Source organism: Meles meles, chromosome 2, assembly GCF_922984935.1.
Source record: "Meles meles chromosome 2, mMelMel3.1 paternal haplotype, whole genome shotgun sequence".
NCBI lineage: Eukaryota > Metazoa > Chordata > Mammalia > Carnivora > Mustelidae > Meles > Meles meles.
The window spans coordinates 184,290,219-184,302,963 of NC_060067.1; positions in this window are offsets into that span (position 1 = coordinate 184,290,219).

The window sequence follows — 12,745 nt, forward strand, 5'->3', positions numbered from 1 at the left end:
GTGTAAGGAAGTGGTCCGATTTCATTTTTCTGCATGTGGCTGTCCAATTTTCCCAGCACCATTTATTGAAGAGGCTGTCTTTTTTCCATTGGACATTCTTTCCTGCTTTGTCGAAGATTAGTTGACCATAGAGTTGAGGGTCAATTTCTTGGCTCTCTATTCTGTTCCACTGATCTATGTGTCTGTTTTTGTGCCAGTACCATGCTGTCTTGATGATGACAGCTTTGTAATAGAGCTTGAAGTCCGGAATTGTGATGCCACCAACTTTGGCTTTGTTCTTCAATATTCCTTTGGCTATTCGAGGTCTTTTCTGGTTCCATATAAATTTTAGGATTATTTGTTCCATTTCTTTGAAAAAAATGGATGGTATTTTGATAGGGATTGCATTAAATGTGTAGATTGCTTTAGGTAGCATGGACATTTTCACAATATTTATTTTTCCAATCCAGGGGCATGGAACATTTTACCATTTCTTTGTGTCTTCCTCAATTTCTTTCATGAGTACTTTATAATTTTCTGTGTATAGATTCTTAGACTCTTTGGTTAGGCTTATTCCTAGGTATCTTATAGTTTTGGGTACAATTGTAAATGGGATTGACTCCTTAATTTCTCTTTCTTCTCTCTTGTTGTTGGTGTACAGAAATGCAACTGATTTCTGTGCATTGATTTTATATCCTGACACTTTACTGAATTCCTGTACAAGTTCTAGCAGTTTTGGAGTGGAGTCTTTTGGGTTTTCCACATATAGTATTATATCATCTGCGAAGAGTGATAGTTTGACTTCTTCTTTACCAATTTGGATGCCTTTAATTTCTTTTTGTTGTCTGATTGCCGAGGCTAGGACTTCTAGTACTATGTTGAATAGCAGTGGTGATAATGGACATCCCTGCCGTGTTCCTGACCGTAGCGGAAAAGCTTTCAGTTTTTCTCCATTGAGAATGATATTTGCGGTGGGTTTTTCATAGATGGCTTTGATAATATTGAGGTATGTGCCCTCTATCCCTACACTTTGGAGAGTTTTGATCAGGAAGGGATGCTGTACTTTGTCAAATGCTTTTCAGCATCTATTGAGAGTATCATATGGTTCTTGTTCTTTCTTTTATTAATGTGTTGTATCACATTGATTGATTTGCGGATGTTGAACCAACCCTGCAGCCCTGGAATAAATCCCACTTGATCGTGGTGAATAATCCTTTTAATGTACTGTTGAATCCTATTGGCTAGTATTTTGGCGAGAATTTTTGCGTCTGTGTTCATCAAGGATATTGGTCTGTAGTTCTCTTTTTTGGTGGGATCCTTGTCTGGTTTTGGGATCAAGGTGATGCTGGCCTCATAAAATGAGTTTGGAAGTTTTCCTTCCGTTTCTATTTTTTGGAACAGTTTCAGGAGAACAGGAATTAGTTCTTCTTTAAATGTTTGGTAGAATTCCCCTGGGAAGCCGTCTGGCCCTGGGCTTTTGTTTGTTTGGAGATGTTTGATGACTGTTTCAATCTCCTTACAGGTTATGGGCCTGTTCAGGTTTTCTATTTCTTCCTGGTTCAGTTGTGGTAGTTTATATGTCTCTAGGAATGCATCCATTTCTTCCAGATTGTCAAATTTGTTGGCGTAGAGTTGCTCATAGTATGTTCTTATAATTGTCTATATTTCTTTGGTGTTACTTGTGATCTCTCCTCTTTCATTCATGATTTTATTTATTTGGGTCCTTTCTCTTTTCTTTTTGATGAGTCTGGCCAGGGGTTTATCAATCTTATTGATTCTTTCAAAGAACCAGTTCCTAGTTTCATTGATTTTTTCTATTGTTTTTTTGGTTTCTATTTCATTGATTTCTGCTCTGATCTTTATGATTTCTCTTCTCCTGCTGGGTTTAGGGTTTCTTTCTTGTTCTTTCTCCAGCTCCTTTACGTGTAGGGTTAGGTTGTGTACTTGAGATCTTTCTTGTTTCTTGAGAAAGGCTTGTACCGCTATGTATTTTCCTCTCAGGACTGCCTTTGCTGTGTCCCACAGATTTTGAACTGTTGTGTTTTCATTATCATTTGTTTCCATGAATTTTTTCAATTCTTCTTTAATTTCCTGGTTGACTCATTCATTCTTTAGAAGGATGCTGTTTAGTCTCCATGTATTTGGGTTCTTTCCAGCTTTCCTCTTGTGATTGAGTTCTAGCTTCAGAGCATTGTGGTCTGAAAATATACAGGGAATGATCCTAATCTTTTGATACCGGTTGAGACCTGATTTGTGACCCAGGATGTGATCTATTCTGGAGAAGGTTCCATGTGCACTAGAGAAGAATGTGTATTCTGTTGCTTTGGGATGAAATGTTCTGAATATATCTGTGATGTCCATCTGGTCCAGTGTGTCATTTAAGGCCTTTATTTCCTTGTTGATCTTTGGCTTGGATGATCTGTCCATTTCAGTGAGGGGAGTGTTCAAGTCCCCTACTATTATTGTATTATTATTGATGTATTTCTTTGATTTTGTTATTAATTGGTTGATATAGTTGGCTGCTCCCACGTTAGGGGCATAGATATTTAAAATTGTTAGATCTTCTTGTTGGACAGACCCTTTGAGTAGGATATAGTGTCCTTCCTCATCTCTTATTATAGTCTTTGGCTTAAAATCTAATTGATCTGATATAAAGATTGCCACCCCAGCTTTCTTCTGATGCCCATTAGCATGGTAAATTGTTTTCCACCCCCTCACTTTCAATCTGGAGGTGTCTTCACGTCTAAAATGAGTTTCTTGTAGGCAACATACTGATGGGTTTTGTTTTTTTATCCATTCTGATACCCTGTGTCTTTTGATTGGGGCATTTAGCCCATTAACATTCAGGGTAACTATTGAGAGATATGAATTTATTAGTCTGTAAGGTGACTGTTACTGTATATTGTCTCTGTTCCTTTCTGATCTACTACTTTTAGGCTCTCTCTTTGCTTAGAGGACCCCTTTCAATATTTCATGTAGAGCTGGTTTGGTGTTTGCAAATTCTTTCAGTTTTTGTTTGTCCTGGAAGCTTTTTATCTCTCCTTCTATTTTCAATGACAGCCTAGCTGGATAGAGTATTCTTGGCTGCATGTTTTTCTCGTTTAGTGCTCTGAATATATCATGCCAGCTCTTCCTGGCCTGCCAGGTCTCTGTGGATAAGTCTGCTGCCAATCTAATATTTTTACCATTGTATGTTACAGACTTCTTTTCTCGGGCTGCTTTCAGGATTTTCTCTTTGTCACTAAGACTTGTAAATTTTACTATTAGGTGACGGGTGTGGACCTATTCTTGTTGACTTTGAGGGGGGTTCTCTGCATCTCCTGGATTTTGATGCTTGTTCCCTTTGCCATATTAGGGAAATTCTTTCCAATAATTCTCTCCAATAGACCTTCTGCTCCTCTCTCTGTTTCTTCTTCTTCTGGAATCCCAATTATTCTAATGTTGTTTCGTCTTATGGTGTCACTTATCTCTCGAATTCTCCCCTCATGGTCCAGTAGCTGTTTGTCCCTCTTTTGTTCAGCTTCTTTATTCTCTGTCATTTGGTCTTCTATATCACTAATTCTTTCTTCTGCCTCATTTATCCTAGCAGTGAGAGCCTCCATTTTTGATTACACCTCATTAATAGCTTTTTTGATTTCAATTTGGTTAGATTTTAGTTCTTTAATTTCTCCAGAAAGGGCTTTAATATCTCCAGAGAGGGTTTCTCTAATATCTTCCATGCCTTTTTCGAGCCCGGCTAGAATGTTCAGACTCATCATTCTGAACTCTTGATCTGACATATTACCAATGTCTGTGTTGATTAGGTCCCTAGCCTTTGGTACTGTCTCTTGTTCTTTTGTTTGTGGTGATTTTTTCCGCCTTGTCATTTTGTCCAGATAAGAGGATATGAAGGAGCAAATAAAATACTAAAAGGGTGGCAAAGACCCCAGAAAAATGTGCTGTAACCAAATGAGAAGAGACCCCAAATTGTGGGGGGGAGAAAGGGGATAAAAAGAGGTTCAGAAAAAAAAAGAAAAAAATTTAAAAAATAAAACAAATAAAGAAAAAATATAAAAAAGAAAGAAAATATATATATATTTAGATAAGCTAGTCAAAAAACATTAAAAAAGAAAAGAGTAAAAGTTTTAAAAAATTTAGCAGAAGAACAAAAAAGAAAAAAGAAAAAAAATTGAAAAAAGAAAAAAAAATTGAAGTAGCCGCAAGACTAAAGAATCATGGGGAGAAAGCCATGAGTTCCGTGCTTTGCTTTCTCCTCCTCTGGAATTGCGGTGCCGTCTTAGGAATTGAACCTGCTTTCTCCTTGATAGATGAACTTCGTCCTGGCTGGATATTTTGTTGATCTTCTGGGGGAGGGGCCTGTTGTAGTGACTCTCAAGTGTCTTTGCCCGAGGCGGGGTTGCACCGCCCTTACCGGCGGCCGGACTAAGTAATCGGCTTGGGTTCGCTTTTGGGAGCTTCTGTTCCCTGAATGCTTTCCGTAGAGTTCCGGAGGACGGGAATGAAAATGGTGGCCTCCTAGTCTCCGGCCCGGAGGAGCAGAGAGCCTGGGGCCCCACTCCTCAGTGCGCCCTAGAGGACAGCACCCAATCACTCCCGTATCCCCAGCCTCTAGCCGCGCTCCGAGCTCACCCAGCCCGCGACCAGTTCAAGGTAACCCCGAGCTTAGAGTTCAGTCCTCGACTCTGTCTCTGCAGCTGGCTTCTCCGTTCTAATACCTGCGAGCTCTGCGACACTCCGACACCCCCGATCCTTCTGTGACCCTGCGGGGCCTGGGGCCACGCTGACCTCGCGTGGGCTTCACCCTGGTTTAGCCTCTGGAGCAATGTCCCTCAGTGGAACAGACTTTTAAAAGTCCTGATTTTGTGCTCCGTTCCTCTGCCGCTTGCCGGGAGCCGGCGCCTCCCCCTGTGGTCTATCTTCCCGTCGTTTTAGATTCACTTCTCCGCCAGTCCTACCTTTCAGAAAGTGGTTGATTTTCTGTTTCTAGAGTTGCTGTTCTTCTTCTCTTCGATCTCCCGTTGGATTTGTAGGTGTTTGCAATGTTTAGATAAGCTATCGAGCTGATCTCCTGCTACCTGATGTAGTCTCAGCCTGCTACTTCTCCGCCATCTTGACTCCTCCCCCACAGAACAAGATTTTACATATACCTCCTCTCTCTCTCATGAATATATATATATATATATATGTGTGCATGTCTGTGTGTGTGTATGTACATATGTATATATGTATGTATATGTAAATGTATATAATATATATGATATATATATAAATTATATTTTGTAAGCATACATCTATATCAATCTATCTATATATATGGAAAAATATATTCAGCATTCATGTACTGCTGCAGAAAAAACATCTTTTTTGTTTTAAGATTTTTTAAAAAAAAATTTATTTGTTTGACAGACAGAGATCACAAGCAGGCAGAGAGGCAGGCAGAGAGAGAGAGGAAGGGAAGCAGGCTCCCCGCTGAGCAGAGAGCCTGATGTGGGGCTGGATCCCAGGACCCTGGGATCATGACCTGAGCAGAAGGCAGAGGCTTTAACCCACTGAGCCACCCAGGCGCCCCCCAAAAAAATCTTGAACAAAGTCAGACACTAATGAGATTTGCTATTAAAACTCAGTCCCACAATGTACATACCAGAATCCCAGAATGATACACGAACAAGGCTCATTCTTTCTTTTCTCCCCCACCCCTTTTTTTAATAGTGGTAAAATATACATAACATAAATTTTTACCATTTTAAACATTTATAGAGGTATAGTTCTACATTACTTTCTTGGTTGTGTCAATTTGACATATTACAGCTTTTAAAAGGTACACATAAATTGCTATAAGAATAGAGATGAGAGCCCCTATTTCTGCTTAGGGAGATCAAGGAAAGCTAGTGAGATGATATGACACTTAATTGGGCCTTACAGAATAAGTAGGAGTTTTCTAGACAGACAAGGAAGGGAGAAATGACACTCAGAATTGATGGGAAATCATGAACAGTGGCATAATCATAAAAATGCAAGACATAGATTTTCAGGGGCAGTGAGTAATTGGTCTGAGCAGACAAGAATTTAGACTGGTATTGAATTAATAGGAAAGGAGTTTCACCTTAATCTTTCATTTTTTGAAGTTCTTGCCTATGAGATAAAAGATATGCAGGGCGCCTGGGTGGCTCAGTGGGTTAAGCCGCTGCCTTCGGCTCAGGTCATGATCTCAGCGTCCTGGGATCGAGTCCCGCATCTGGCTCTCTGCTCAGCAGAGGGCCTGCTTCCCTTCCTCTCTCTCTGCCTGCCTCTCTTGTGATTTCTCTCTGTCAAATAAATAAATAAAATCTTAAAAAAAAAAAAAAAGATATGGAGGTCTGCTTCTTTTCATTCTCTTAACCTCTCCTGAACTTAGTATCCACACACATGTAATGAGAAGTGATGGACCAGATCAGTGGTCAGCGAACACCTTCTGCAAAGATCCAGGTAGTAAATATTTTCAGCTTTGCAGACCATACAGTCTTGGTCTTCATTGCCACTACTCAACTCTGTTGTTATTGCAAAATGAGCCACAGATAATCTGCAAACAAATGGACAAGGCCAGATTTCATTTGAAGGCTGTACTTTGCCAAGTCTCAAAGTGGATGATGCTGAAAACATTTTTTGTGTTAACATTTAATAGATATATTGTTCTCTATTTCCCAAGTTTTATTCTTTCAGATAATTTTTTATCACAGAGGAGTATATTTTTGGATCACTGCTTCTAAAATAATGAACATTATAGTTGCTCTTTCCCTTGCAAGGTAGTTACTGAATATCACTCCCCAGTTGTTGCAAAAAATCCATGTGGGGGCGCCTGGGTGGCTCAGTGGATTAAGCCGCTGCCTTCGGCTCAGGTCATGATCTCAGGGTCCTGGGATCGAGCCCCGCATCGGGCTCTCTGCTCCGCGGGGAGCCTGCTTCCTCCTCTCCTCTGCCTGCCTCTCTGCCTACTTGTGATCTCTCTCTCTGTCAAATAAATAAATAAAATCTTAAAAAAAAAAAATCCATGTGGGTGGTCAACTTTATACACTGAAGGATATGAATCCCAGATTCTTATACAAGAAGATGGAAGCAAGAGTCATGAAGAAGCTAAAGCTAATGCTTATGCAGGACAGTGAAGGACAGCAGAATATGCCCCTCTGAAAATATGCCTTTGGCTTACTGATCATTTTGGGTTAAAGTTACCCAAAACGCAGTAAGTTCAAGGACACTCTTCATACTCCGTTCTTCATACTCCTGAGAGCAGGAAATAAATTTCCCATGTGAAGGCACCCTCCCTGTACCAGAGGGGTAGAAAGCATCCTTATCACCAAAGACAGGGAATTTAAGGTGGTGAAGCCTGTATAAACAAATCTTGTTACTTCTTCTCTACTTTACTACCTCAAGCCCAAATTCCTTTGTCTTGTGAATTCTTTACAAATTTATCATTTCTTTGTCTAAAAGGTGTAAAAATGGCTGCTTTGGCACAACTTTGAAGGTTATATTTTTTATGGGGCACCCATATTTACAAAAATAAATTTCTTTTTCTCCTGTTAATCTATTTTATGTTAATTATTCATCCAGGAAAGAACCTAGAAGGGAAGAAGGGAAATGTTTTCCATCCCTACAGGAATATAAGTAATCTTTTTCCAGACAAATCTAGGCAACAGAATATACAAATTAATAATAATTTAACTCTGACAATAGCTATAGGGTTTATTTTAATGGTAGATGTACTTTCATTTATTTTAGTTTTGTATGGATCAGCAGCAAGGGAATGTAACTCTCTGATGTGCCATTCTATTTAGTGTCTTTATTAAGCCAAATTAAACATGTGTTTGACTAATGCATAACTAATGAGAATTATCAAGGAAAAAAATAAGATTAATGTTTCCAGTCCAGTATAACCTAAAGCCAGTCTTGGAGGTGGAATAAAGACAATGAACTCAGTTCTTATCCTACATAATCCTGTGGAGGCATAAACTCATTAAAGTAGTTTTGCATTAATAATCCTGTGTGTCTTTCTATAGAGTGAACACATATTAAAGAGTTGCATGTAAGCAATTGTGAGAGGGAAGAAAGTTCTGGATTGATGAAAACCTTGGAGGTATCAGTTAATAGTATCAAAACAAAGAAAATGTCATTGTTAGAACTAGTTTTTTAAGCCTCTGAATGCAGAACACAAAAATATTTTTCTCAGTTTACCTTATAAGAGTACTTTAAAAAAAGATAAAATGTTATTTAGAAACAAACAACTAAAACATATTTTTGTATTTTCAATTATATGTCTATTATCCTATCCTTTGTGAGAATAAATATTCAATGTATGAGAATTGAAGGTATTAGACTTGAGAATAAGGATGCACTAGATAGCCAATATAAAGGGCTGAGAATTAGTTTTATCTTTTAGTAGAAATAGAGTTTTGATGAGGCACATGGCCTCTCAAAGCTGTCCCTGTCAGCTAGGAGAGGCCAATCAGCAAAATTCATGGCAATGAATAAATGGAAGTAACTATGCCATGTCCGCAGTTCTTGCCAGCAGGAAAACCTGAGGGCCATGGCAAGGTTAGGCCCTGTGTTGGTGATGCTGTCCTGGGCAGCTAGAGTCCCTGGATGACTGCAGGGCATAAGGCTGCTTTACTAGCCTGAACAGGTTAGACCAAAGTTCATTAAATGGTTTCTGTTACAGATCACAAAGTAAATTCTTCAGACTTCTTGGGCCATTCAGTCTCTGTCACAACTACTCAACTCAGCCATAGAAAAACATCAATGCCCAAGTGTGGCTGTGTTCCAATAAAACTTTATTTGTGAACACTAAAATTTGAATTTCATATAATTTCCATGTGTCACAAAGTATTATTATTCAGCTTTTTTTTTTCCCCAACACTTTTGTAAGATCATTCTTATCTTGCAGGTCATGCAAAAGCAAGCAGTGGGCCACAGGTAGCCCATGGGCTATAGTTTGTCAATTTATAGCTAACCACATTTGGGGGAAAGTAAACTTTTAAAAAAGTGATTTTATTTTGAGGTCCCTTGGCTATTTTTTTAATTCATGTGTTTTTATATAATTTTTTAAATTGAAATATATTTCACCATAAAATTGTATAAATTTAAGGTGTGCAACGTGTTATATGATAATTAAAGTATGATTGTCATTGTAGTGTTAACATCTCTTATCATGTCACATAATTATTATTTCTTACTCTTTATTAAAATAGTTTAGTCTTAAATATAACTTTTATACTATCACTGTCACTTGTATTATTATTCATTCATTCAGAAGTAACTTCTTTCTTCATTCAGGCTAGGACTCAGAGAGAAGATGAACCACCCTACTTCCTTCTCCTGCTTCTTTCCCTAATGACTTTGAGTCCTTGCATGGGATCAACCTGCTAAGCATGCTAGGGACACCTCCAGATATCCTTAAATCATGGCAATCACCTAGAAGTTTCCGTCTTTAGAAGAAAATAAGAATGATTGATTCCTTACAAATTATTTGTGAATGATTAATTTAAGCAATTTATTACTGTTGGACTGAATTGAATTATGTCTCTCCCAAAGTGCATATATTGAAGCTCTAACCTTCAATGTGACTGTTCTTGAAGGTATGGCCACTAAGGAAATCATTAGGTTAAATGAGGAAACAAGGATAAGGAAGAGACACCAGAGGGCTCCCTCTATCTCTCTGTGTATCCACAGAGGTAAGGCCATATGAGAACAGAAGGAGATAGTGGCCTTCTACAAGCTGGAGAGCAGGGCCTTAACAGAGGAACCCTGATGGCACCTTGATCTTGGACTTCTAGGTTCCAGAGTTATGAGAAAATAAATGTTTATTGTTTAAGCCACTTAGTCTGTGGCATTTTGTTAGGGCAACCTGAGCAGACTGATATACCTATATATAGGTACAATAATAATTGTTACAATTATTAACAAAACTGTAAATTGCTAGTAAACTGTATTATTGCTAGTAAACTGTATTATTTTTTGTAACTTTGCCCTTATCCTTAAGTCCATTGGTCAAACAGCGTCAATAGTTCTCTGAAAATGTTTTCCTTGGGAAAAACCCAAATTCAATAAGAACACATACCCCTTGCTCAGCTTTGACTTTCAAAACAAGCTTTAAAAAGGAACAGATAAGAAACACTAGTCTTGAAAACTAGGCTTTCAGTGGCAAGAGCTAAGCACTTGAAAGAAAATGGAATTTTCTAAATCCCAAGTTTCCTTTCCTTTAATTTGTTTAAGTTTTTATTTAAAATTCTAGTTAGTTAACTTACAGTTTTAGGTGCAGAACTTACTGACTCATCACTTCCATACCACACTCAGGTCTCCTCAGACGTGTCCTCCTTAAAAACCATCACCCATTGGGGCACCTGGATGGCTCAGTGGGTTAAACCTCTGCCTTTGGCTCAGGTTATAATCTCAGGGTCCTGGGATGGAGCCCCACATCCGGCTCTCTGCTCAGTGGGGAGCCTGCTTCCTCCTCTCTCTCTCTCTGCCTGCCTCTCCACCTACTTGAGATCTCTGTCTTGTCAAATAAATAAATAATATCTTTAAAAAAAAAAAACCATCACCCATTTACCAAGTTTCCTTTTAAACATCAAGAGCCACATTGAGGAAGTTTAAAAATATCACATTTGGATATATGTCAGAGACTGTGGAATGATGAAAGATATGAGGTAAGGACAGAATTCCATGACACAGCAAAGAAAATAATAGGTCTTTCTGGAACGGGAGAGGAAAGCTGGGAGGATTTAGTGGATATGGATCTGGATTGTTGCAGGTGCCAGAGCACTTTCACTCCCTTGCCTGGTGGAGAGAAGAGGGAATCACAGAATCTATAATAATAATAGCAAAGTTGTGTCCTACCTTGCAGAGGACCCAGCACCAACAGGAGCAGCTGCAGTGATCAGAGACGTATGCATGGTGGTTTAGGCAGGAAAGAGAAAGCCTCCCAGTGCTCCTTTGTCTCCAGCGGGTGCACAGAGATATTCTACGGCTCCTCGGAGAATTTTTGAGAGTTCAGTAATATTCATGCCAGGAGGTGCTGTCTTTTGGAGAAGAGGTGACAGCAATCATGGTGCCGTGTATGTGCCAAGAGGCAATAGTGTTGAAGAAAGGAACCTCACAATCAAATGAGCTTAAACATCTTGGTCGGTGGGCACGGGGGTGGTGGGTGCAGCAAGAACTGCAGGTCAGTATCCTCGTCCGCAACCTGCATGTTCTCTTATAATCCTTTAGACCTTGGACAAATTCTAGAAAAGAGGAAAAGGGAAGTATATTTTTGAGTGGGAAACAGTCCAGATACTAAGTTTAAATTTTTAATGGTGGGAAACTAAAATATTAAACTTGTTTAAATGTTTACCTAATAGACTCTAAATTTTTAACCAGAAATGACTATGCTACCTTGAACTAACAAGATTCAGGTCTTTTCAACATTAGCAGAAGCTAAGCTATGTGGAACCAAACTGAGTTGAGTTCAACTACAACAAAATCAAAATTTTATGTCTGCATAACTGAAGTGTGTCTATAATTTTGATCTAGCTGCAGCTGTTGGCTAATACTTACAAAAATGATTGCTATGTTTATCTAAACGACTTCAAAAACCGTCCCTGTTACCTTGTAAACAACCATGCCTCACAATAGTGACTCAGAAAAGCGGCAAGTATTTGAAATTCTTTCTGAATCATAAAACAGTTACATTATGTCCAGTGAGTTTGCCATGTTAAGTGACTATTTCTACACTATAATCATTATATATTAGTAATGCCATGTCCTGTAGGGATGGACTTTGGATTAAATGTAATATATGTACCAACAACAAATCTCTCTCTCTTTTTTTAAGATTTTATGTATTTATTATTGTTATTTTTAAAGATTTTATTTATTTATTTGACAGAGAGAGAGAGATCACAAGTAGGCAGAGAGGCAGGCAGAGAGAGAGGAGGAAGCAGGCTCACTTGCAGAGCAGAGAGCCCAATGCCGGGTTCGATCCCAGGACCCTGAGATCATGACCTGAGCCGAAGGCAGCGGCTTAATCCACTGAGCCACCCAGGTGCCCCATGATTTTATGTATTTATTTGACAGAGAGATCACAAGCAGGCAGAGAGAGAGGGGGAAGCAGGCTCCCTGCGGAGCAGAGAGCCCGATGCAGGGCTGGATCCCAGGACCCTGAGATCATGACCTGAGCTGAAGGCAGAGGCTTTAACCCACTGAGCCACCCAGGCGCCTCCAACGACAAATCTATCTTATTATAAGTTGGTAAGACCTTTTTACCATAATGATTCTTTTCTCGTAGGCGTCCAGTAGTCCCCTTGTTGGTGGTTTTACTTTCCTTGCTTTCAGTTACCCGCCGCCCACCAAGGCTCAGTAGCGCAGGCCCCTTCCTCCGAGGCAGCGTCAAGTCGCCAACAGTAGCCAGACGCCGCGTTGCAAAGTGGGCAGGCATCAGTTATCTGCGTCATTTACCTCCTCATCTCTTCACGGAGGCAGTCTAGTGTTTCTCGTGTGGCAGGAAGGTGAGTAGGGTCTAACAAAATATTTGAGAGAGAGAAACCACATTCATAAAACCTTTATTACAGTGTATTGTTATAATTGTTCTATTTTATTATTAGTTATTTTTGTTAATCTCGTCCTGTGCCTCATTTATGACTTAAACTTCATCATAAATATGTATATATAGGGGGAAAATGTATATTTAGGGCTCGATACTGTCTGGGGTTTGGAGCACCACTGGGATGGGAAGGTATCCTCTGTCCGGAAAGGGGGG